General features: G+C 42.1%; 1 long non-coding RNA gene across 1 annotated transcript; it reads right to left on the reverse strand.

Moving 5' to 3' along the window:
• Nucleotides 1-4461: 4461 nt before the first annotated feature.
• Nucleotides 4462-27814, reverse strand: LOC140479951 (uncharacterized). The gene is made up of 3 exons (XR_011961163.1): nt 27787-27814; nt 22577-22749; nt 4462-4917 (listed from the first exon to the last, which is right to left on the reverse strand). It is a non-coding gene; the product is annotated as an uncharacterized lncRNA (long non-coding RNA).
• Between the last annotated feature and the right edge of the window lie 112 nt (nt 27815-27926).

Genomic DNA, 27926 nt, shown 5'->3' on the forward strand with positions numbered 1-27926 from the left:
CAGATACATGGGAATACTGCCACCTGCAAGTTACTCTCCAAACCACGCACCATCCTGACCCAGAAATATATTCCTTCGCTCTCACTGTGTCAAAATCCTGAAATTCCCTATCTACCAGCACTACAGCACCGAATATTGTAAACTGCAGGTAGGATTTGGAAGATGCATTCAATCTCAAAATTTCCTCCAAACCCCGCAACAGCTCCTGAATAATTATAATGCAAGCTTTTTTTTTAACAAGAGACTTTAAAAATGTTTGTGACAGCAATACTGCACTTCAAAAAAGAATCAAATGTCCCCACTTTACTTCATTTCAATAAACCAGTCACATTTTTGGATCTCTAGCCTAGTTTAATATTGTATTCATTAAGTGAGCTGCACCACTTCACACAAATTACGACTTTATTGTGCTCTGTATTTTCTAATTTATTGTAAACCATCCTCATGCCTTTTGTCAAAGTCCTTGGCAGGAGGTGAAGGGTGAATATTCTGCGGCTGACCTGCAGAATATCACTGAGAAAAATTATTAACATGTCCTGAGTAATCCCTTTCCAAAGGCATCTCCGCATTGAATGATTGTGTCACTCTTACCTAATATATTACAGCAGCATTGCCAGAGAAATGTGGTGTTTGTTATCTAATGAATTTTTGAAATGCTAATGTTTTAATTAATTTGAGATTGAGATAAACTAAAACTTGGAAAATATAAATTCCCTGTCACTGTCTTATCCAACTCTTATCTAAACCACTGTCAGACTTGACATAATCAGCCATCTTGCTGCTAAGTTGTTGAAAGGAGTTGTTAAGTGACAAGACAAGGTTTATGCAAACAATATATTTCTGACAACTTCAAAGACTTAAAACATCAGAAGGTTGAACAAGTAATCTCCTTTAGGTCAGAATAGATTGTTACCTATAAAAGAAACATTCTGGACCTGTGACATGCCTCAGACTTTTCATGACTCTGGGCTGTTATTATAACAATAACTGGCATTTATATAGCACCTTTAGCAATAATCAAGCACCTTACAGAAATGTTATCAAGCAAATTTTCACACCAAGACACCTAAGGAAATGTTAGGATTGGTGACCAAAAGCTTGGTCAGAGTTAAGTTAATAAGGAGCATGCTAAAGAAAAGTTAAGACAGAAAAGTTCAAGAAAGGAAGTTCAGAACTTAAGGCCTGGACAGCTGAAAGCAAAACTGTCGTTTTCCCATTTTTAGATTAGATTACTTACAGTGTGGAAACAGGCCCTTCGGCCCAACAAGTTCACACCGACCCGCCACCCACCCATACCCCTACATGTATCCCTTTTTACCTAACACTACGGACAATTTAGCATGGCCAATTCACCTGACCTGCACATCTTTGGACTGTGGGAGGAAACCTGAGCACACCCACGCAGACACGGGGAGAACGTGCAAACTCCACACAGTCAGTCGCCTGAGTCAGGAATTGAACCCAGGTCTCTGGCGCTGTTAGGCAGCAGTGCTAACCACTGTGCCACCCATTCTTCCACAGAAACATGAGCATCATTGGTAAGGTCAGAATTCTCTTGACAGTAGCAATGGATTGCATTTTTGAACCACTACAAGTCTGGTTAACGTAGCTATTGGTGCTAATAGGAGGGAATTCCAGGATGTTAACCAAGGCAGAGCAGAGGGTGGGTGTGATACACAAGGACTATTAAGGGGTGGATCCAGACTGCAGGGTCAACACACAGTTTCTGCTTTACCAGCTGCACTGCTCCATAACCCTATCCATAGGCCGCATTGAATCCACATCTTAACACTGAAATCCAGTCACCATCCTGAATTCGATGGAGTTCCCAGAAATAGCATTCCTATTGTCCACTTCGAGGAAAGCTCTAAATGGAACAGACTGGATTGGTCTTTTCGTGTCTCTTTTTCCTCACATGAGCTGGCATCACACTCATGCTTAGCCACTGAGAGTCATTTTGTGTGGTTCCACTGCTGGCTGGCTGCATGCTCAGAAGTGGAGAGGAAGAGGGGAGCAATGGTGTAACACCTTTTCCTGCTGTTTTTGAGCTAGTAAAAGCTGTGCACCTCTGTTAAAGAGGAGCTGCACTGAATGAAAGGCAACAGCTCCTGATTACCAGTGCTGGAATTGGAAACTAGGGAAATGGAGTTCCTAGTATCATGGAGGGGACTTTGGTGATTGTAATCATGGACATCAAAAGATGAAGAGGCTTGTAGTCTTTCCTCTCCAATATGGAAGTGGGGAGCTGGGATACAGATTGTGACAGGAGTTCAGGATCTAACTGTAATGTAGTATCTCGTCACTATTATCTCAGCTTCTACTGAAGCACAGGCACCAACATCTTAATGATATGGTGGAAGCTCAAACTGAATTTATGAGATTCAGGTTCGGGCAGTTGCCAGTGCTGAAAGACATTTGCAGATTCTCACATCATTCCAGCAACACCAAAGTGAAGATCACTAGATGCTCCATCACTGCCCTGCAGAAGTGATAGTGGCAGTCTGAAGCATGAATCTATTGTCCCCTCGTAAGATAAGTTTGCACACCCACCATTGCCACGTGACCAAGTCGCTGGTCTACACATACTGCTGACCATGCTGAGCTGGTGCAATTTGTAGCGCTCCCTGCTCAAAGTCAAACCAAGGACAACCAAGGTTTCCCCCAGAGAAGGTCAACAATCCTTCACAAGCTGCACTGCACCAGGCCAGCCAAAAGTCCCAACATATCAAACAGGAAGAGAATGTACAAGCCAAAAGAATTTTCACATTTACACATGTGAATGTGTTTTTGGGTCAAGGTGTGTTTACCATAGAATCTTGGCCAAGAAGATGCTGTATTTCAGTATCCCAGATGGATAGTGAGGTGGGGAATGACATAGCCACAGTGCTGAAGAGAAGTTCTTCTCTGAGTAGAGGACACCAAGTAGTCACTCTTTGACACATTGTCTGCAACAAAGGAATCTCAGGTGCATTCATTTTATCTCCTCCAAAGGTGGACACCAAAGTCCTGATGGCAATGACTGTGAATTCCTGTGCCACTGTGATATCATGTAGTAGAAAATGCAGCAGCCATTACAAATTTGGAGATTCACTTTTGCATGTATTGCAGTGCACCCTGACACAACAGTCTTGGCAGTAGTGCTCCTTAATGTCCATGATAGTTCCATGGCTTTCACTGTAGGCCCAGGCTGCCCATATAACTAGCTGTCAGAGTGAGGGAAAGATTAACAGCAGGTCAAAGATGGGGGGAATCCCTTATCTCCCAGCAGCCACCATCTATGTTGTCTTTAAAGCTAAGAGACTGGCGATGACAGTGTATCCCAGGATTCCAGGAATTCACTGATCTGATGTAACTGTGATAGTTTTGAAGTATGTGATGTACTTACAAACTATCATTAGTTCTTGCAGTTCCTGTATTACTCTCCATTAACAAGGAAACCCTCAGAGCAAATATTGTCGCTAGCTCCCTGCACCATTCAGAATCTGGGCACATGTTAAAATTGCATGTCTCCAATTTTGTTGTGATCTGCTTAAAAAGAACGCATGTACTCTCCTCCCTTTGCAAATAGAATCTTGATCGGCTCCCAAATGCAGCGTTGGATACCTGATGCTACCTGGAAGGATCAGATGCTATACAAGACTTTATTATTCTTTCACAGGATGTAGACACTACTGATTAGGCCAGCATTTGTTGCCGTCCCTAATTGCCCTTGAGAAGGTGGAGATGTACTGCCTTATTGAACTGTTGCAATCCATGTTGTGAACGCATAACCACAGCACTGTTAGGAGAGATTCTGACCCAGCAACTGTGTAGGAACTGTGAAGAAAGTGATCCAGTTCCCAAGTCCTGGGTGGTATTTGGTAATTTGGTGATGGTGATTTGGAGGCAAACTTGTGGGAGGTGGTGATCCCATATATCTGCTGCTCTTGTCTTCTAGGTAGTATTGGTTGCCAATTTGGAAGTTCCTGTCAAAGAAACATTGATGTGTTGCTGCAGTGCCGCTCAGGAGCAGTGAATAATCTGCTTAATCAAGTTTGTAGATGGGGATCTGATCAAGTGGGCTGCTTTGTCATGGATTACTGAGTTTCTTGAGTGTAGTTGATGAGTGAAGCATATTCCTTCACATTACTGACATTGTAGATGGTGGACAGACTTTGTCAAGTCAGAGACAGAGGCAGTGCTGTCTTCATCCTGATGTGAGGCTCAAGGTTATAGTGAAAGAGATGGCACATTTAAATGATAACTTCCTTGTTGTATCTAAGTAGCATCATTCTTTATTCCTGATGGAGCTATGAGGTGTTCTTTGAAAACCCATGGTTTTATGACCTTGTGTAACAGGACTTCTTCTTCTGTACAAAACCTGTCCTCCTTGCAGCTTCTGCTCCAATCCTTTATCAAATTGCAGACTGAGAAAGATGGCAAATACAGCCATTGCAACCTCTTGCAGTTTGGGTGACTAAATCTTCTGCACTCACAGTTGAATCCTCAAGCTCACTAATAGACCTTCAAAAACGAGCCACAGTACTTATGCAAACTTCTTCACAGCAGAATTAAATGAAAAGTGCCTCACGTGCAAGTTGGATATCAAATTACACAAAAAAGAGATTTCTTAGCAGTGGAACATATTCGGCTGAAAGGGATGAGCATAGGCATTCAGTGGACCCGTGTAGTACAAGTCCAAAAGCTATTTACCAAAACTGTCTGAATGGCTGAATCAGGCACCTCTCCCACTACAATCAGATGCAGAGCGCTCCCATTCTATCCAAATGCCCAGCATGAAGCACCAGACAGGAGGCAGTTGAAGTGGTTGGCAGTCCAGCTGACATCATTTTCAGCATTTCTGCAGCACTGACATCAGAGGCATAACAGAACTCTACTTCTGTGTGACGCCTTGTTTCCGACTCATGGTCCCACCTGCTGACATGGAATATAGCAAAATTATCAGACAACTTACTTCCCTCATTTGATAAGCATAACACACAAACAAAAACGTAAAGGAAAGGAACAAGGAATATGATAAATCCCCACTACCATTCCCCAATCAATTCCATATTTGACAGTATTAGAGTCATAGAGTCATAGAGATGTACAGCATGGAAACAGACCCTTCGGTCCAACTTGTCCTTGCCAACCAGATATCCCAACTCAATCCAGTCCCACCTGCCAGCACCAGGCCCATATCCCTCCAAACCCTTCCTATTCATGTATCCATCTAGATTCCTTTTAAATGTTGCAATTGCACTAGCCTCCACCCCTTCCTCTGGAAGCTCATCCAATACGTATACCACCCTCTGCATGAAAAAGTTGCCCCTTAGGTCTCCTTTATATCGTTCCCCTTTCGCCCTAAACCTATGCCCTCTAGTTATGGATTCCCCTGCCTCAGGGAAAAGACTTTGTCTATTTACCCTATCCATGCCCCTCATGATTTTATAAACCTCTATCAGGTCACCGCTCAGCCTCCAACGCTCCAGGGAAAACCACCTTCTACCCTATTCAACCTCTCCCTAGAGCTCAAACCCTCCAAATCTGGCAACATCCTTGTAAATCTTTTCTGAACCGTCTCAAGTTTCACAACATCCTTCTGCAAAGAAGGAGACCAGACTTTCACACAATTTTCCAAACGTGACCTCACCAAGGTCCTGTACAGCCACAACATGACCTCCCAACTCCTTTACTCAGTACCCTGACTGGTAAAGGAAAGCATACCAAACGCCTTCTTCACTATCCTATCTACCTCCAACTCCACTTTCAAGGAGCTATGAACCTACACTCCAAGGTCTCTTTGTTCAGCAACACTCCCTAGGACCTAACCATTAAATGTAGAAGTCCTGCTAAGATTGGTTAGGCTACTGTTGGAATATTGCGTGCAATTCTGGTCTCCTTCCTATTGGAAAGATGTTGTGAAACTTGAAAGGGTTCAGAAAAGATTTACAAGGATGTTTCCATGGTTGGAGGATCTGAGCTACAGGGAGAGGCTGAACAGACTGGGGCTATTTTCCCTGGAACGTCGGAGGCTGAGGGGTGACCTTATAAAGATTTACAAAATTATGAGGGGCATGGATAGGATAAATAGACAAAGTATTTTCTCTGGGGCTGGGGAGTCCAGAACTGGAGGGCATAGGTTCAGGGTGAGAGGCTGGTACAATTGCAACATTTAAGAGGCATTTAGATGGGTATATGAATAGGAAGGGTTTGGAGGCATATGGGCCGGGTATTGGCAGGTTGGGTTGGGATATCTGGTTAGCATGGACAGGTTGGACCGAAGGATCTGTTTCCATGCTGTACATCTCTATGACTTTACGACCTCAGATTTATCTAAATTAAACTCCATCTGCCACTTCTCAGCCCATTGGCCCATCTGGTCAAGATCCCATTGTAATCTGAGGTAACCTTCTTTGCTGTCCACTACACCTCCAATTTTGGTATCATCAGCAAACTTACTAACTATTCCTCTTATGCTCGCATCCAAATCATTTATATAAATGATGAAAAGTAGTAGATCGAGCACTGATCCTTGTGGCACTCCACTGGTCACAGGCCTCCAGCCTGAAAAAAAACCACCACCCCCCCTCTGTCTTCTACCTTTGAGCTAGTTCTGTATCCAAATGGCTAGTTCTCCCTGTATTCCGTGAGATCTAACCTTGCTAATCAGTCTCCCATGGAGAACCTTGTTGAATGCCTTACTGAAGTCCATATAGATCACATCTACCACTCTGATGAGGGCATAATCCTCTTTGTTACTTCTTCAAAAAAACTCAATCAAGTTTGTGAGACATGATTTCTCATCCAAAAAGTCATATTGACTGTTCCTAATCAATCCTTGCCTTTCCAAATACATATACATCCTGTCCCTCAGGATTCCCTCCAACAACCTGCCCACCACCGACATCAGGCTCACTGGTCTATAGTTCCCTGGGTTGTCCTTACCACCTTTCTTAAACAGTGGCACCACGTTGGCCAACCTCCAGTCTTCCGGCACCTCACTTGTGACTATCGATAATACAAACATCTCAGCAAGAAGCCCAGCAATCGCTTCCCTAGCTTCCCACAGAGTTCTCGGGTACACCTGATCAGGTCCTGGGGATTTATCCACATTTAACTGTTTCAAGACATCCAGCACTTCCTCCTCTGTAATAAGGACACTTTTCAAGATGTCCCCATCTATTTCCCTACATTCTATATCTTCCATGATCTTTATCACGGCAAACTACTCATTTAATATCTCCCCCATCACCTGAAGCTCCACAAAAGCCGCCTTGCTGATCTTTGAGGGGCCCAATTCTCTCCCTAGTTACCCTTTTGTCCTTAATGTATTTGTAAAACCCCTTTGGATTCTCCTTAACTCTATTTCCCAAAGCTATCTAATGTCCCCTTTTTACCCTCCAAATTTCCCTCTTAAGTATACTCCTACTGCCTGTATACACTCTGAATGATTCTCTCGATCTTTCTGATCTATACCTGACAGATGCTTCCTTCTTCTTCTTAACCAAACCCTCAATTTCTTTAGTCATCCAGCATTCCCTATACCTACCAGCCTTTCCTTTCACCTTAACAGGAATATATTTGCTCTGGATTCTCGTTATCTCATTTCTGAAGGCTTCCCATTTTCCAGCCACCCTTTTACCTGCAAACATCTGCCACCAATCAGCTTTTGAAAGTTATTGCCTAATACTGTCAAAATTGGCCTTTCTCCAATTTAGAACTTCAACTTTTAGATCTGGTCTATCCTCTTCCATCACTATTTTAAAACTAATAGAATCAGTATTGCTGGATAATTTTATAAATTGACTTGTTTCTGCATCAAAACCTATCTATCTCAAATTGAAATGCAACTATATATGAATACATATTACATGTACACACATGCAAGCTATTAATACAAATCATTGTCTACCTTTCCCACTTGTTATTTAATTATCATTCCATGGTATTTAGTCCCTCAATACTGCAGAAGGAACTTCAAGCGCATCCATCTTTTCTCATTATTCTCAATTTGATTCAACTCAGTACTATTTTAATTTAGCCAAAGTTGCTGACTAATTCTAGTGCCAAAGATATTTGGTTTCTCTTTTCCCTCCTGCAAAAAGATTTCAATACACCCACTGTTATCCCTCAACCATCCATGCTCTGTCTCCACACAAATCTAATGTAGGCTAACACATACATAATCCACAGTGGAAAATTGTGCTGTGCTATTCTAAAGATGGAGTTTAAAGCTGCATTTGTGATTCTTGGTGCTAACATGTAACGTCGGCCTGCAATGTTTGGTGCAGTCTTTACAAAAGTCAATACATGAGCAGAAGCTTTCTACAAACGTTTTCTTTCAAATCCTTCCCAAAAACACTCCCAGATGTTATATATACCCCTGAAATTGTGATGTTGACCCTGAAAATAACATGGCCAGCCTCCTGATTACTGACTGGAAATAGTTCTTTGGAATGTAACTGCCAACAGCCAAACCCTGCAATCAACAATGTTCCATGGAATAAGAGCAAAAATGGTGGAAAATCTCAGCAAGTCCAGGCAGCAGCTGTGAAGAGAAACAATGTTAACATTCCAAACTGATAACCTTTCACCAGACAAGTATAAGATTCAAACAACAATTTAAAGGTGGTGCGATGGCGGTTAACTTAGCTGATTCACAGCACCAGGGACCTAGGCTCAACTCCACCTTTGGGCAACTGTTTATGTGGAGTTTGCACATTCTCCCTGTGAATGCGTGGGTTTCCTCCGGGTTCTCTGGATTCTGCCTGGGTTGGCTGGATTGGCCATATTAAATTGCCTATAATGTCCAGGGATGTGCACACGAGGTGAATAGCTGTGGGAAATACAGGGATGGAATGTGTCTGGATGGAATGCCCTTTGGAGGGTCAGTATGGACTCGATGGGCGGAATGGCTTGCTTTCACACAGTAGGGATTCTATGAGGAAATAAAGAAAAATGAAACCACCACTCCCACTGCTGACTGATTGGCTAAGTTTTAGACTTGTCTTTATGAAGCCTAGTTTTCTCATGATCCCATCCCAAACCCACCTCATTAGCCATGCACCCGGCCTCCTAAGTGCCTGTTTAATTCTACTCTCCCACTCACTGAAACGAGGCTGTTAGCACCACAATCGGGATAGCTTCAGATATCACAACCTTTTAAAAGGACTTCAATAAGCACTCGATGTGTCATAACATCCGAGGCGATAGGTCTAGTGTGAGAGAAATGGTCTGTAACAGTTCACATGTCCTTGTGTTCCTACCCTGCCTTAAGCACATGGAAAAAGTGAGGACTGCAGATGCTGGAGATCAGAGCTGAAAATGTGTTGCTGGAAAAGTGCAGCAGGCCAGGCAGCATCCAAGGAGCAGGAGAATCGATGTTTCGGGCATGAGCCCTTCTTCAGGAATGAGGAGAGTGTGCCAATCAGGCTAAGATAAAAGATAGGGAGGAGGGGCTTGGGGGAGGGGTGTTGGAAATGTGATAGGTGGAAGGAGGTCAAGGTGAAGGTGATAGGCCGGAGTGGGGCTGGGCAGAGAAGTCAGGAAGAAGATTGCAGGTTAGGAAGGTGGTGCTGAGTTCGAGGGTTGGGACTGAGGAGGGGAAATGAGGAAACTGGAGAAATCTGAGTTCGTCCCTTGTGGTTGGAGGGTTCTGAAGCGGAAGATGAGGCACTCTTCCTCCAGGCATCATGTTGCTATGGTCTGGCGATGGAGGTGTCCAAGGACCTGCATGTCCTTGGTGGATTGGGAGGGGGAGTTGAAGTGTTGAGCCACGGGGTGGTTGGGTTGGTTGGTCTGGGTGTCCCAGAGGTGTTCTCTGAAACGTTCCGCAAGTAGGCGGCCTGTCTCCCCAATAGGGAGGAGGCCACATCGGGTGCAGCGCATGCAGGAAATGATGTGTGTGGAGGTGCAGGTGAATTTGTGGTGGATATGGAAGGATCCCTTGGGGCCTTGGAGGGAAGTAAGGGGGGAGGTGTGAGCGCAAGTTTTGCATTTCTTGCGGTTGCAGGGGAAGGTGCCGGGAGTGGAGGTTGGGTTGGTGGGGGGTGTGAACCTGACGAGGGAGTCACGGAGGGAGTGGTCTTTTCAGAATGCTGATAGGGGAGGGGAGGGGAGGAAAATATATCCATGGTGGTGGGGTCCGTTTGGAGGTGGCGGAAATGACGATGGATGATATGATGTATATGGAGGTTGGTGGGGTGGTAGGTGAGGACCAGTGGGATTCTGTCCTGGTGGCAATTGGAGGGGCGGGGCTCAAGGGCGGAGGAGCGGGAAGTGGAGGAGATGCGGTGGAGAGCATCGTCGATCACGTCTGGGGGGAAATTGTGGTCTTTGAAGAAGGAGGCCATCTGGGTTGTTCGGTATTGGAACTGGTCCTCCTGGGAGCAGATGAAGGAATTGGGAATATGGGATGGCGTTTTTACAGGGGGCAGGGTGGGAGGTGTAGTCTAGATAGCTGTGGGAGTCGGTCGGTTTATAGTAAATGTCCGTGTGGATTCAGTCGCCCTACCTTTTATCTTAGCCTGCTTGGCACACTCTCCTCATTCCTGAAGAAGGGCTCATGCCCGAAACGTCGATTCTCCTGCTCCTTGGATGCTGCCTGACCTGCTGCGCTTTTCCAGCAACACACTTTCAGCTTAAACACATGGAAGTAATGCATTGCAAGTTAGGCCAATGGCCTTTTTAACTTCCTATTTTTCCTTATGTTAATAGTTAATTTGTTTAGAGCATAGAACTTAATCCTAATAAAATCCTAACAAATTTGGTCCAGAAATTTTCCATGTTGAATAATATTATGAGTTAAGGTAAAGGTTTACCCAGATTCCATTGCATTGTAAAATTACCATTTAACGTAGTGCATATGACAATGTGAACTGATAACTGTCAGGCACAGTAGTTACAGACAGAGGAAAGTCAGAGTTTTTGCTCTAATATTTGACGCTTTGAGACAAATTGCCTTCTTGATTTTAACATAGTAAAGGAAAGGAGTCGCAGAGAACATATAGGATGAAAGCGAATAGATGTCTGGCAGTCAGTTACAAAGCAATAATTCAATCGGTTGGTTCTAGCTGGCCAACAGTAAGAGTGGGGAGCAACCTTTTATGCATGTCAGCAGATTTGTGAAAATGAATTACCATGTTAATTTCACTTCATGCACTCATGATTTTTTTATATAGGAGGTCTATGGTTATTTTATTTTTAATATCACTTTTTAGCATGCTAAGCACTGTAGAATTTTCATGACACAAGAGAAAAAAGTACACGACATGGCATCAGAAAATAGATAAAGGTAAAGTCATCATAGTCCTGCTCTCTCATCAGAGTCAGAGATGACTAGTAGTGGTTTAACCTAAGGGTCACCATGTCTCAGGCAAAGGGAGAGATCGAGAAACGATGTTTTTAATAGTAACCTCCACTGGTGTGGAAATTGAACCCATGCTATTGGTACTCCTCTATGTGGCAAACTAGCTGTCCAGCAAACTGAGCTAACCAACCTCCTCCAACCAACCTCCTAGCATCATTTTGAAAATATATGGATCATATTACTAATTCAACCTTTTTTTGTCAGTGGCAAATTATCTGGAAAAAAACATCACTATCTAAGTAACCACTGTGGACAGATAAGAAATGGGGATGGTATAACCAACACATACTTTCAGCAAATTGCTTTGTCTCCAGAACTGAACTATGAAAACCCTCTGTAATCAATCTTGCATTATGAAAATTCATCCAGTTATAGTGGTTATCAGTGCAGTTGTTGTGCTCACTAACAGTATCACATTTTCTTTCAATAATTAATTAAATTAAATAATAGTGGTTAGCACTGCTGCCTCACAGCGCCAGAGACCCGGGTTCAATTCCCACCTCCGGTGACTCTCTGTGTGGAGTTTGCACATTCTCCCCGTGTCTGCATGGATTTCCTCCGGGTGCTCCAGTTTCCTCCCACAATTCAAAAATGTGCAGGCTAGGTGAATTGGCCATGCTAAATTGCCCGTAGCATTAGGTGAAGGGGTAAATGTAGGGGAATGGGTCTGGGTGGGTTACGCTTTGGCGGGTCAGTGTGGACTTGTTGGGCCGAAGGGCCTGCTTCCACACAGTAAGTAATCTAATCTAAAACCATGCTGACTTTCCTTGATTAGTAATCTAATTGTTAAGAAATGCAATATTAAGAAATAGAATTGAAGTTAATCAGGGTATTTAAGTCTATGGTCTCCAGTTTATTGCAAGTTATTGACCATTTTCAAAATTCTTTTACGATCAACCATGACAGAGTTTCTCACCTAATTCCTGTAGTGTTGAGTGACAACTGGAAGGGCTGTTATTTTAAACTTTTCAATTAGGTGTGAATTCAATCAGATAACTGTCTCCTCCATTTTCTTACTACAAAGCTCTGTGATGAAGTTATTGGTCAATATTAACCCAGTGTGGTCATCCCATTACATTTCCCACAAATCGGAATAACTTCACAACCTCACTCAAGGTAGCTAGAGAAGTGACTTGTGAGAAATTGGAATAATAGACATTACAGTGACAAAAATAACTGAAACGTATTGAGTGCCTTCAATAAAGAAAACTATCTGAAAGCACTTCAATGGTAAACATTAAACAAAATTTTACACCAAACCACATAGGAGGACATTGAGGATGATAACTAAAAGGTTGGTCAAAAAAAAGATTTTAAGAAAGAAGCAATGTAAAGCAGGAAAGAAGGAGAGAGAAGTGGAAAGCTTTTGGGAAGAATTTCTACTGCAATGGGTCCCAGCACCTGAAAAGTTGGCCACCAAAGGAGAATTGATTATAATTAGGAAGGTTTTTCTATTCATTCATGTGGCACTGGCTAGGGTCAGCATTTGTTGCCCATCCCTAATTGCCCAGAGGATAGTTAAGAGTCAACTACATTGCTGTTTAGACATATGGAGGTCAAACCTGGTAAGGATAACTGCTTTCCTTCCCTGAATACAGTGGTTTTTACAACAAGGGACAATGGTTACATGTCTGCCAACAAATCAAACGTTTCACTATTGAACTCAAAGTCCACCTTCACAGATGGTGTGATTCAAACTTATGTTACCAGAATATTAGCCTGGAGGTTTGGATTGGCCAATAGGCCAAGGAGTGGCAGATGAAGTTTAATTTAGATAAATGTGAGGTGCTGCATTTTGGAAAGGCAAATTAGGGCAGGACTTATACACTTAATAGTAATGTCCTGGGGAGTGTCACTGAACAAAAAAACCTTGGAATGCAGGTTCGTAGCTCCTTGAAGTTGAAGTCGCAGGTGGATAGGTTAGTGAAGAAGGCGTTTGCTATGCTTTCCTTTATTGGTCAGAGCATCGAATATAAGAATTGGGAGGTCATGTTGCGACAGTGATTAGGCCACTTTTGGAATATACTGTGTGCAAATCTGGTCTCCCTCCTATCAGATGGATGTTATGAAACTTGAAATGGTTCAGAAAAGATTTATAAGGATGTTGCCAAGGTTGAAGATTTTGATCTATAAAGAGAGGCTGAATAGGCTGGGGCTGTTTTCCCTGGAGCGTTAGAAGTTGAAGGGTGACCTTCTCGAGGTTTAGAAAATCATGAGGGGCATGGATAGGATAAATAGACAAGGTCGTTTCCAAGAGTTGGGGGAGTTCAGAACTAGAGGGAATAAGTTTTGGGTGAGAGGAGAAAAATATAAAAGGGACATGAGGGGCAACTTTTTCACACAAAGGATGGTGCATGTATGGAGGAGGTTGCCAGAGGAAGTGGTGGAGGCTGGTATAATTACAACACTTAAAAGGCATCTGGATGGGTATATTAATAGGAAAATTCTAGAGAGCTATGGGCCAAGTGTTGGCAAATGGGACTCGATTAGGTTAGGGTATCTGGTCAGCATAGGCGAGTTGGATAGTAAGGTTTGTTTTCTTGCTGAACATCTTTATGACTCTCCTAGTTCCCGAGATCAATGACTGCCCATAACTTTCAAAGAGGATACAGATATCTCAGTACGTTGTAGGCAATGTTCCCTCTAAGCTGCACAATGGCAACCAAAAGATTCACACATTATATGAGCCAAGTCAGTGACTTTCAATCTCTGAGCATGAGTGGTCATGCAAAAAATTCAAAGGACCTATATACTTCAAAGAATCAACCTCAAAGAGGAAACTAAATCTTAGGGAATGTTGGGTGTAGAGTTGCAGGAGATTACTGAAATAGGCCATGGAATGTTTTGAGAACAAGGATAAGAATTTTAAAATTGAGGCATTCAGTAATGGGAAGTCAATATAGACTAGCAATCAAAGGGGTGATGGATAAACAGGAGTTGATGTGAGTTAAGACTTGGGCAACAGAGCTTTGGACACCCTCATACTTCCAATGAATGAATAGAATGAGGAAAACTGATCAAGAGGTTATTGGAATCATCAAATCTAGAACTAACAAAAACAGAGGAGGATTTCAGCCTCAGATGAGTTGAAGCAGACATGGAACTGGGTGATACAATTGGGGTGAAAATAAGCTGTCTTGGGCTCAAAGATACTACCAGTTTGTGAACTGTCTGGGTCAGACTCTAGCAGTTGCCATGGAGAAAGATGGATCCACCAGCTTGAGAATCAAAGAATCCCTACAGCATGGAAACAGGCCATTCAGCCCACCGAATCCACACCAACCCTCTGAATAGCATCCCGCCATTCCCATCCCATTAGCCTATCTCTATAACCCTGCATTTCCCAGGGCTAATCCACCTATCCTGCACATCCCAGGACACTGTGGGCAACTTAGCATAGCCAACCCACCTAACCTGCACTTCTTTGCAATTCAATAGCTTCAGTCTTCTCATTAATTCACTTGAGGAAACCTCTGCTCATCCATTCCTGAAGGTTGGTTGAGGAACCTGATCATTTAGCAATAACAGAGCAGTCAAAAGCTTTGGTGATATGGTAGAGTTGGGTGTCTTCAGTGTATATGGGGAAACTGAATCTTTCAGATCAGGTCACAAAAGTGCAACATCCAGCTAAAAAACAAGCAGAGTCCAAGGATGGATTCTGAAGATATGCCTTCAGATAACAGTGTGGAAGCAGCAAGAGAGGCCATTACAGGAAATTCTCTATGTATGACTGGGGAGATGGGCATGGAAATTAGATTAGATTACTTACAGTGTGGAAACAGGCCCTTCGGCCCAACAAGTTCACACCGACCCTCTGAAGAGCAACCCACCCAGACCCATTCCCCTACATTTACCCAACACTACGGGCAATTTAGCATGGACTGTGGGAGGAAACCAGGGCACCCGGAGGAAACCCACGCAGACACGGGGAGAATGTGCAAACTCCACACAGACAGTTGCCCGAGGTGGGAATTGAACCCGGGTCTCTGGCGCTGTGAGGCAGCAGTGCTAACCACTGAGCCACCGTGCCCGTCCACATAGAAGGTGGAGAGGTAGTGGAGAAGGAAAAAGCTGCAGACAGTGCATGAAAAATGAGAAGTGCTAGTTTCATTTTATTGCAGTCATATTTGTGATTTCAATATAAGATATTTCCGTGCAGTGGCAGTGTGAAAGCCTAACGCATTTCTGAAAAATAATAATTTTTTGGTAGTAAGGGTATGGAATGCTTTGCCTGCAATGGTAGTAGATTCGCCAACTTTAAGTACATGTAAGTCGTCATTGGACAAGCATATGGGTGTATATGGAATAGCGTAGGTTAGATGGGCTTCAGATTGGTATGACAGATCGGCACAACATCGAGGGCCAAAGGGTCTATACTGCGCTGTAATGTTCTATGTTCTATGTTCGATGTTCTAAACTAAATAATTGTAAGTTTTTTTCTTCTACCTAACTAGGAAATCTGTTTGTTGACACTTGAGGGAAAAATGCCCCTCTATTAGTCGAGCCATGTTGCTTTAACATCATCTCAACTATTTCTTGCTAGCAGAGGGAGCCCTAACTTATCATCTCATCAAAGCTATTCATATTCAATACTGAAATGATGTACTTTCCAACAGGATTCAATTATTTCTTAGGGTGTGGGCACTATTGACAAGATTAGCATTTGTTGCCCATCCCAAATTGCTACTGAGCTGAGTGGCTTGCTGGGCCACTTCCAAAACTCACCACATCCCCCACCACCAACATCCTCAGAATCACCATTGACCAGAAACTAAACTGGCCAAGCCACATAAATACTGTGGCCACAATACCACGGTTGAAGCTTTTTGACTCACCAGAGATTACGCAGAAGTTATAATGCAAAGTTATTTTGTAATGGCTACCCAAACGTTGATGCTTGTAATTGCTGGTTCTGAATTGAAAACAAAATGTTGATGTTTATTGGCCTTGTGAACTGAACCGCTTCAGACTAATTTGAAAGATTGTCACCTTGTCGTTACTTGGGAACTAGTGAGTTTTCCAAATTTGGATCTGTTACTGCTTGTTCTCATGCCATAACCTTCATTGGGTGAAATGTTTTCCTGTTTTGTATCTCTGTGTATAACATATCTGACTAGCTGCACTAAGTCTGAAAACTCCAGTTAGGTCAGTAGCACAGAAGTACACAGAAAAGAATGCATAAATAGGCACCAGTTGGAGTCAAATCGAAAATGGAAATCAAGAATCTCTCTGATCTATAATCATGTAATATTTTCTTTACTTTTGAAATGTCTTAAAACATATTAATTTGATTTGTTTTATTCTAAACAAACAATTTTGAGGTTTTTAAATCAATGAAAAACATAGAGAATCAATGAAATATGATTCCATTTTCTTTGGAATATAAATTTCAAAGTAAACAGCTTCAGTCCAATTTCACTTGCTAGGACGCCAGGTGAATTCCCTACTCTTGTTCAAATAGATCAATTCTTTATGTCCACCTAGAGGAGCAATCCTGGCTAAATTTGACCAACAAAAATTAAATCACAATATTATTTGGAGCTGTTTTCTGAAAATATCTCTCAAATTGTAACCTTGATATATATTGCAGGATCCTGATTTCCTTAAAATTTCCATATTGGGTCATAGGTTAATAGTAAGATATCATCCATTTCAAACAGAGATAAGGACTTTTTGTTTCTCTCAGAGAATTGAGAGTCTTTGAAATTCTCTTTCTCAAAATGCAGTGGATGCAGAACTTTTAAATTTTTTAAAGCAGAGGTAGAGTTTTGACAACCAAGTGTGATGAAAGATTATAGAGGAAATGCAGGAATGTAGAGTTGAGATCAGAGATTATCTTATCAAATGGTGGAGCAGATTCAGAAGATGAAGTGGCCTACTCTTGTTCCTTATTCATCCATTCACCAGAGGAATATGGAAGATATTGAAGCCTGACAATCAAGAGGGATGAAAACAGAAGTGCGAGGGTGAATGAGTCAGAGGAGGGAGAAAGAGAAGGAGAAAAGCAGAGAAAGTTTGAGACAAGAAGGGATTAGAGCCCAGAAGGAATAAGAGCTCAGGGAGCAATGGCAAGATCAGGCCTGAAGGAAGTTAGAAACTGTGGCTTGTTAATAGTCAAACCAAGTTGTATGACAGCTAGGAGTCTGGGAGTGATGGGCATATAAGGCGGCGAGGAGACCAAAACAGGTAGAAGGTTTCCTTGAAGGGCTGGTTGAGGGAAACACTCTTGTTCCTGCTGACTAGTACATAGTTACAAGCTGAAATTAGTTGCTCAAATCCCTATTTAGATTTTTTGGAGCCCTTGGAAACCCTGTTGGCAACTTTTAAATCAAACTTCAATCTACACCATGAGAGCTGGATTTAAATATTTTAATGAAGTGATCTCTAGCATGGAGCACAGACACTCCACACAAAAGGATTGAAAGGGCCAGCAACCCCCCCCACCCCCCCCACTAACATTTACTGAAACTTTACAGCTAGACATCAGAGTTGCAGTTTCCACAGGAGACTCAACCTAGGAGATTGAGAGTAAGACCTCACACAAAGCACCAACACAGCAAAGCAATCATTCCCACATGAAACTGAATAGATGAATACATTGGTTACACAGTATAATTGAACTTTGTCTAGAGTAAAGTATCTTTGGGACAGTGCAGGGCAATAAACAATACCAGTATCCATGCCAGCTGAGGGCAGTTGAAGATACTTCAATTTTCTCAGCTGCGCAATTCCACAAGTGTGCTTTTGTGGAAAAATTCAGGCAACTAGCTCACCATGTCTTGGACAGGTATGAGAACATTGCTGATCTCTAATGCTTATCTCAACTGGGATGAGATTAGTGGATCACACCTATAAAATAGCAATTTTATAAATCACTACATTAAGCAATAATCCAACTAATTTTACTGCACAATCCATGTTGATGCATATCCCTATGAAAAAGCCTGTCAGCAATTTTATGACCAGATCTCAGCAGACAAGAGTCAGACCCTTCAAATTGATGCACAATTCACTGTCAGCATTACAAGAATGGTGGCAGCATTCATGTTTTTATATTAGAAAACAATAAATAGCAATGAATAAGTAACTGGTTCTACAATTCTCAAGATCCAGACAATATGTGACAAGGTCTGCTATCATATCCAATGGATCTTTTCTGTCAATGTAAAGCCTGATGACTTCCTCATAACCAACAAGTACCAGGTGTAAATCTACACCCTTTTCAATTTTAGTTTTGCTTTCTTTGTTATTAAATGTTCTTTTTTGGCAAATAAACAATCCTCCTCTAACAGGATTTCCTTCCTGACAAGGGATATTGAAGGGATTGAGTTCAATGCTATTAATTCCTAATTAGAAACATCACATATTTCCAGGGAAGGATGGGAATAGATGGGATGGAATGTTTCTTAGCAAAACGTATATCTCAAGTGCAGTTAAATTTTAGACAAATGGGATCTCTGAATAGTCGTAACTCTGAAGAGTCAGCTTGTACTATACAGAAATAAAAACAGAAAATGTTGCAAAATAGTCAGGCAGACAGTCAGCATTTGTGGAGAGAGAGTGTTAAGGTTTCAGGCTAATGATCTTTAATTACAACAACAACAGATCCAAGTAAGTATCCAAACATCAAATACAACAAGGTGAAGATAAAGTTAAAAATCACACACCAGGTTATATCTAACAGGGTTTATTTGAAAGTACAAGCTTTCAGAGTGCTGCTCTTTTGTCAGGTAGCTAGTTGGGCAGGATCATAGGACACAGAATTTATAGTAAAAGATCAAAGTATCATACAACTGATGTGATGTATTAAACAAACCTAGATTGTTGTTAGGTCTTGTGTGATTTTTAACTTTGTCCACCCCAGTCCAACATCTCCACATCAAATATTAAGTTGTCATAATCCTACCAGACTATAGAGTTGCTCTCTCATTACAGACAGATGACTAGTGGTGGTTTAACCTAAGGGTTACCAGCAATGAGAGATTGAGAATGAGATACTTTCATGATAGCCTCAGCTGGTGCAGGCATTGAACCTATGCTGTGTGGCATCACCTATAATCATAAAGCAGCTGTCCAGCCAACTGAGCTAACCAGTCCCTCAAGCTACAATAGTCAGCATGTTGAAGTAATATCCAGTACTGTTCTTCACTGGTAATAATGCAAAATTACAGAAGAGACTGATAATTTTGTTAACCATGGTTTTATTTGAGCCACTAATAATAAACAATTAAGTTAATATACCACTTTTAAATTAATGTAAAAGTGGCAAAATGGGCCCTGCTGAGTAAAGAATCATTTTGCTTTCCTCCAAGCAGATGCAAAAAATACCAGCTTTCAAAGCAAACAGCAACTTATTCATGGTGCTGGCTGTTTGGTAAAACAAAAGTCAAATTGGACAAGGTATTGCCATGTAGAATGCATGGGGAACAGTTACCCCAAAAATTTTGTTTAAATTCTAAAAGACACGTCAACTCTGTTTAGAAACATTGAAGCATAGAAAATAGGAGGAAATGTAGGGCATTCAGCCATTCCAGTCTGCTATGCCACTGACTATGATCATGGCTTTTTATCCTGCTCCTGCTTTCTCCCCATACCCTTTGATCCAATGACATTTACGAACTGTATCTAAACCATTCTTGAAAATATTCAATGCAGAACAACTGTATTCTGCATTGATTTCCACAGGCCAAGCAGTCTTTGCATGAACAAATTAGACAAGGTGTGGCATGGGGAATTAATGAGGGAACAACGGCTTTGTCAAATTGAAAAGGTACATATCCTGGACAAATTCATCTTTCCTGCAGAGGAGTAGGCCCTGCATATAATTGTAGGTAGCTTCTAGCAAGCACAGCTAAGCCACATTACTTACACAACTGATAATCTTAAATTGGTTGTTAATATGATTCTTGATGCACACTGGATTGTTCAGTAATTGCTTGTTATTTGCCGTGTCCAACATTAGATGTTACTACAAGAGCAGACATTTCCTCTTCCTGGTATGGCATAAGTAATGGTGAGAAAGTGGGAAAATCCAGACAGAATGAGAAACTTTAGCTTAGCACTGCTGCCTCACAGCACCAGGGGCTGAGGTTTGATTCTGGCCTCGGGCGACTGTCTGCATGGGTTTCCTCCCACAGTGCAAAGATGTGCAGGTCAGGTGAATTGGCCATGTTAAATTGCCCATAGTGTTAGGTACATTAGTCAGAGAGAAATGGATCTGGGTGGGTTACTCTTCGGAGGGTCGGTGTGGACTTGTTGGGCCAAAGGGTCTGTTTCTACATTGTAGGGAATCTAATCTGGTTTTGAGAAGACCTTCTGTCATTTTCCCCTTGAGGCCTAAATGGCAACGTGAGAATCTTGCTATCGAGCAGCAACTACCCTGATTCTATGTATTTGCATCTCTTTGATAATCCAACTTGCCTTGTGATATGCCACTTGCAATTCTCCTCTCCTTGCGCGAGAGAGTCCTCAGCACAAATTCCCAATATATGAGTCAGGGCAGGTGCCTGGTGGCTGCAGCTTGCCAGTTGCTTATCACTTCATCATACAAAAAATGTTTTAAACACAATGCCCTGTTGTCCACTTCAAGACTTCCGTGAGCCTTCATTTATACCTGTTGGCAGCGACAAACCTGCAGTGAACCGTCACATCATACCTGCTCTTGGACTGTCTCTCTCATTACTCCATCCATTCAAAACTTTACTTTGGAATTGGCACCTAGGATTTGAACACTTCTTCCAGGTCAGTTAACATGCAGGGACAATCATGCAGTCATATCTCTCCACAGGATGTATTCTATGGTTGCTTGCTGTCTTAGGGCTCACTCAATTTGCATTCACTTGGATGCTGCTAGCCTTGGTTTTCTTTTGCTTGCTTAGGGTACAATCTCAGATACAATCTTGGGTACATGAGCTACCAGCCTCTGTTTGCATCAGATTGATGTTTTTAATGGATCGAGTCTTTAAACTACAATGTGCAGTTACAGGCTGTCAGCCTCTACGGCTTGTATTGCTTTTTAGCACAGAGGGCCAGACAGACAGTGAACAGTCAAAGGATGGGTAGGCATGTCACTGTTCAGCACCATCCCATATCAATGTCATGCATGCAACATGTGCCAGTAATTAGCATGGCAAACTCACTGTATGCAAATAGCAACATGGGAAAGTCAAAAGGCAGCAGTTCTTAGTGGGATGAAGGGGGATTACAGTCCAATGGAGATACAACTACAAGCGATTTGTGCTATTGCAGTCTAGTTGTTTGGTGTGGTCAGTCAGGCACTTGTTGCTCTCAGAGTCCAGAGATCCAGGTCCATGTAATCGGGTATTGGGCCACTGTCATTCCTGGAAGCCATTACAATACAATATAGTATGTCTATGATGGTGCTCCTGCCAGGCCAGTCTGAGGAGTATGCCATGGTCAGTCCTGGGAGTTTAGTTAGTAATGGTCAGGAGGCCTCTCAGTAGACTGTCAATGCAATCATGGTAAGTGAGGGCAACGTGGATGCATTTCATTGCATTGGGTCACTCAAGAAATAGTCATTATGATAAGGACAAATGTAGATAGAAGGTTGAGACCCTATAGGCAATATGGACTTAGAGTTCCAAAAGGGATGATTCTCACAGACCATGGTCATTCCGCCATTATAAGGCCATCAAGGCCATGGGAATTTCCAAATTTTGGCTTCAATCAAGCAGAAACATCACAATACACACATTCATTTCCTCCTGGTCCAAATGCAGGATGACCCTTCTCACCTAGAACTTCAGCACGCTTTGCAATCACAGGCAAAATGAAGGTGGGGGGGCCAAGCACATTTGTAGTATCGTGGGAAGAATCTTCTGGGAGAATTGTGTATAGCTCTCTTCATTATGAATATCTATTGAAATCTTTGATCTGCCCAAAACCAGTTGGTCTTCCAGAACAAGGAGTTAACCCTGACTGAACATTACAGGCTGGCACATTCCAAGGTCCAGGACTATGTGCTGAGGGATGTACTAAAGCTTGGGTCAAGGCATCCTCTGATAGGTGAGTCACTTTCTCCTTAGAGGAGGAGATGGAGCTGAGGGTCTCCAGAACTTGCCTCTTCCTGGCAGAGGCTCATTGGGTGATGCATAAGAGAAGAGAGAGATTTAGTTATCTCAGAGGAATAAAAGCCTGTGTTGCTTAAGAATGAGTTATTACATGTGGTAACGGGTGAATAGCTCAGCACAATGTAATGAAACTTACCAGTCTGATTGGCCATTGAGATTTCCCCATGTCCACATGAGTGTTTGTGTTCTTCTCCATCTAATTCAGGATCTTCTTCTCATTCAGACTGAGACTTCTGTCTAATGTCCATTTCCATACCTACCTACCCCACAGGCTCAGGACCTGTCAGCCTGGTTATGGGTCAGTCTTGTCTGCAATGAGACAATGAGAGGAATTGATTATAATGGAAGTGGCTGGAAGAGCAATGAACAGTAAGGCAGAAGCAGGAGAGATGGTGAGTGGGAAGGGCAAGGGGAAGGAATGGTTAGGAGTTTGGGAGGATGAGCAGAGTGAGAGCTGTTGAGAGTAACCAATAGAATGCAGTAGTGACAGTTACAGTCCATGAGCCTTTGTGAGAGGCATATCCAGTGACAAAGCTGGCACAAGCAGTGGCCCTGTGAGTTTGTGAGGTTGAAGAGAGAAGATGGTGGCTCTTAACTTTGCAGAGCAGAGAAGATCATTGAGCTTATTCCTGCACTGATGGCATACCTTTGGACATAGGACACAGCACTGACACTGAAGCAGATGGCCATCTGGGTCCAGGCTGGCACTTATAGGTGGCATGGTATCCTGTGGCTCTCTGCAGGAAACAGGGTGACCTACTATGGTTCTGTATTTATTTTTGTCATGTTATGCTTTTATGAAGTGCCTTGGAACATGTTTATATATTAGCGGTGCCTACAAATTTATTGTGTTCCAATTGGCTACTCAATTGTAAAACAAATATGGATTTTTCCTTTAGAATGTACAAGTTAATGCTCCCCTGCACCATGCTATCCTAATATTAAGGGTCCCTGCCCGCCAAAGCAGAGTGTGAGCTTTCCTTTCCACTGATTATGCACCAGAGAATGAGGCCAGATCCTAGGTTGCACACTCTCAAATTACATGCACCTGGGCTTTCAATAAAGCACCAGCAGCATCAATGTTGGAAGGTCCAGGCAGTAGCAAGCACTGTTTGCTTCTCCTGCCGTGTGATTCCATGTAAAAGGTACCCAAGCCTCCAGTTGCATAAGTAATGAGGTGAAGAGAGGAAAGTTTCATGAGGAAAGTTACTGCAAACCATGACGGACCTCATGCTATGAATCTCAATTCACAACACATCTGTACATCAATTGCCATAGAGATGTACAGCATGGAAACAGACCCTTCAGTCCAACTCATCCATGCTGATCCGATATCCTAACCCAATCTAGTCCCACCTGCTTGCACCTGGCCCATATCCCTCCAAACCCTTCCTATTCATATATACCCATCCAGATGCCTTTTAAAGGTTGCAATTGTACTAGCATCCAACACTTCCTCTGGTAACTCATTCCATACACGTGCCACCCTCTGCGCGAAAAAGTTGTTCCTTAGGTGTCTTTTATATCTTTCCCCTCTCACCCTAAACCTATGCCCTCTAGTTCTGGACTCCCCCAGCCCAGGTAAAAGAACTTGTCTATTTATCATATCCAAGCCCCTCATCATTATTTTATAAACCTCTATAAGGTCACCCCTCAGCCTCCGATGCTCCAGGGAAAACAGCCACAGCCTATTCAACCTCTGCCTTCAGCTCAAATCCTCTAACCCTGGCAACATCCTTGTAAATCTTTTCTGAAGCTTTCAAGTTTCACCAACATTCTTCTGATAGGAAGGAGACCAGAATTGCACGCAATATTTCAACAGTGGCCTAACCAATGTCCTGTACAGCTGCAACATGACCTCCCAACTCCTGTACTCAATACTCTGACCCATAAAGGAAAGCATACCAAACGCCTTCGTCACTATCCTATCTACCTGCGACTCCACTTTCAAGGAGCTATGAACCAGCACTCCAAGATCTCTTTGTTCAGCAACACTCCCCAGGACGTTAACATTAAGTGTAGAAGGCCTGCTAAAATTTGCTTTTCCAAAATACAGCACCTTGCATTTATCTAAATTAAACTCCATCTGCCACTTCTCAGCCCATTGGCCCATCTGATCAAGATGCCGTTGTAATCTGAGGTAACCCTCTTTACTTTCCATTACACCTCCGATTTTGGTGTCATCTGCAAACTTACTAACTATCCTCTTATGCTCACATCCAAATCATTTATATAAATGACAAAAAGTAGAGGGCCCAGCACTGATCCTTGTGGGACTCCACCGGTCACAGGACTCGAGTCTGAAAAACAACCCTCCACCACCACCATCTGTCTTCTACCTTTGAGCCAGTTCTGTATCCAAATGGCTATTCTCCCTGTATTCCATGACCTGCCAACTCCTGTACTCAATACTCTGACCAATAAAGGAAAGCATATCAAACTCCTTCTTCACTATCCTATTTACCTGCGACTCCACTTTCAAGGAGCTATGAACCTGCTCTCCAACGTCTCTTTGTTCAGCAACACTCCCTAGGACCATGCCATTAAGTGTAAGTCCTGCTGAAATTTGCTTTCCCAAAATGCAGCACCACGCATTTATCTAAATTAAACTCCATCTGCCACTCCTCAATGCAATGGCCCATGTGATCAAGATCCTATTGTAATCTGAGGTTACCTTCTTCGCTGTCCACTACACCTACAATTTTGGTGTCATAGATTAGATTAGATTAGATTACAGTGTGGAAACAGGCCCTTCGGCCCAACAAGTCCACACCAACCCACCGAATCGCAACCCACCCATACCCCTACATTTACCCCTTACCTAACACTACGGCCAATTCAGCATGGCCCAATTCACCTGACCTGCACATTTTTGGACTGTGGAAGGAAACTGGAGCACCCAGAGGAAACCCACACTGACACGGCGGAGAACATGCAAACTCCACACAGTCAGTCGCCTTAAGCGGGAAATGAACCTGTGTCTCCGGTGCTGTGAGGCAGCAGTGCTAACCACTGTGCCACCGTGCCACCCACATCTGCAAACTTACTAACTATACTTTTTATACTCACATCCAAACCATTTGTATAAATGATGAAAAGTAGTGAACCCAGTACCGATCCTTGTGGCACTCCACTGGTCACAGGCCTCCAGTCTGAAAAACAACCCTCCACCACCACCCTCTGTCTTCTACCTTTGAGCCAGTTCTGTATCGAAATGGATAGTCTCCCAGCAAATTTGAAAATTATTCCCCATATTCTGAATTTGTGAAAAGTTAATAACATACATGACGAAAATAAATAATGGAGTGAATTTCAGCATTATAGTTTCAAAATCTATGTTATTAATTTGGTTGAGAATATGTATTTCTCTTGTTGTTTAAGACATTATTTTGAAATTTGACCAGATCGATGACCTTAATTAGTCCTTCATCTGTATTCCTAACTATATACAATTCTCTATGGACCTGAAATCAAGCTTATCCGATTCCTTTCTCTGTAATTTAACAGAAGCATTAACATCTACATTTCAAAGGAAGGATTCATATTTGTTTAACAACTGAATAGCCACAGCAAATTTGTAAGCGCCTCTAATATATAAAAATGTTCCAAGGCTGTTCATAAAAGCATAACCTGACAAAAATAAATTCTGAACCATACTAGGTCATATTTGGTCAAACAAGGATACATCTGTGATAATGGAACAAAGTCGCTCTGCAATGCATTGACTATTACAAAAGGTACAGCTGTGTAGAACAAAGTCATGAACAAAAATAGAGGGAATATAAACCAAAGAAAAGGCCAGTGAATTGAGGCTACTCTGTAAATAGTTGTGAGTTGAAAGTTCAGCAAACTAGTCAGTTCAGGATATAAGGGCAGCCATTTAAATAAACATAGAAGGCTACATGCAAAGGCAGTAAATGTGCAGTTAATCAATTGGTAACTTCCACTATCAACATACAGAAGGACATGAACAAGAATGTTATTGACTTGAAGAAAAGTACAAGGCAGTCATAGAGAGTCAATATATCAATCTGAACCTGTTATATACCAAAGTATATTGGAGTTGCTAGATATCTTGACCTAAATACTATTTAGTTTTTCTGGTCAGTTTAGTTTAGTTTTTCATTTTCTAAAGATCTGTTAAGAGTGCAACATGGTGGATGGGATCTTCTATTCCCAGTGGGAGCAAGTGTGGAGCCAGAAATGGAATCTAATTAGGAAGGCTGGTGTTGTACCATAACCTTTTAGCTGCCCAACTAAATTAACTCCTGATGGGAAAGACCTCATCCTGCCACTGCTGATACTATCCCAGCAGCAGGTGGGTGCAAAAACCATGCACGCTCCTTACATTACATTACATTTCTTACTTGTGGGTTCAGTTGCTCTGCTGTCCTGGGGCTCAGCTGAGTGTTATCCCAGCAGCAGCCATTAACTCCCTGTGGTGCCATCGAGTACAAGAGGTGTCAGCCTCTGATTGGTCAGCAGCTCTCAGGTGAGGCTTTCACCACGGAGGTCCTGATTCCAAGGTGAGATTCACTGATGATAACTCCATTGCTCTATTGGCTTTTAGTTCAACAGGGCTTCCTGAGGAGAGGCACCATGGATCTTTTGCTAGTTCTCAAGATGGCAGATAAGATGCCTGAACACAATTGTAACGTTACAGATTTAGTTTTAATGATAAAACAGCATTTATTCTGCAATGATGATAATTCAGAATAAACTAAGTATTTAAATATAATTAAAAATATTGATGGCCATTCAGCCCATCAATTTGAAAGATTTTGAAACATATAATAAAAATATAATCCCATTAATTCATATACAGTAACTGCAAAAGAAAGAATTTCCTCTCTAACACTTTCTGGCCTTAATTTTACTGGGCCTTCAACTCCCAGTGCTGGGAATCAGATAGTGTCTTCCTGGAGCTTTTATACAACTGAGCTTATATCTTCTCAGCTTCAAATTAACTCTTCATGGTTTTAGCCAAACGTTTCCTGTTTGGCACCTTTACTAAACTTCTTACACTAAAGTTAACTATTCTTAACAGTTCTAAACAATCTTCTCCTTCCTCAGGAACAATTGCTTTATAGATCCAACCTTAGCTAAGAGCCCTGCATAACTAAGCAAAGATTTTTTAAAAATGGCTTTTCTCTAAGCAATGGGTGTTTCCCCTATTGAAAAGAAAAAAAATCAATCCCTGACCTCACAAAGTGGAGCTGAATGAATAACTGTTCACTCTATTTGCTGGAAAAATTATCCCAGTGTAAATAAAAAACTCATTATTTTTCTGGAAGTCATTCTCTCCAATAAGCTTCAAGAATTGCAGATGCTGAAAATCTAACTTACCACAGAAACTCAGCAGGTCTGGCAGTATCTGTAGAGAGAAAAACAGAATGAATATTTCTCAGAATGAAGAGTTACTGAATTTGAAATATTTATTCTATTTGTCTCTCTACAGTCTTTTACTAACACTGAGAAGTCATCAT

The sequence above is a fragment of the Chiloscyllium punctatum genome, chromosome 7 (genome assembly GCF_047496795.1).
Source record: "Chiloscyllium punctatum isolate Juve2018m chromosome 7, sChiPun1.3, whole genome shotgun sequence".
NCBI lineage: Eukaryota > Metazoa > Chordata > Chondrichthyes > Orectolobiformes > Hemiscylliidae > Chiloscyllium > Chiloscyllium punctatum.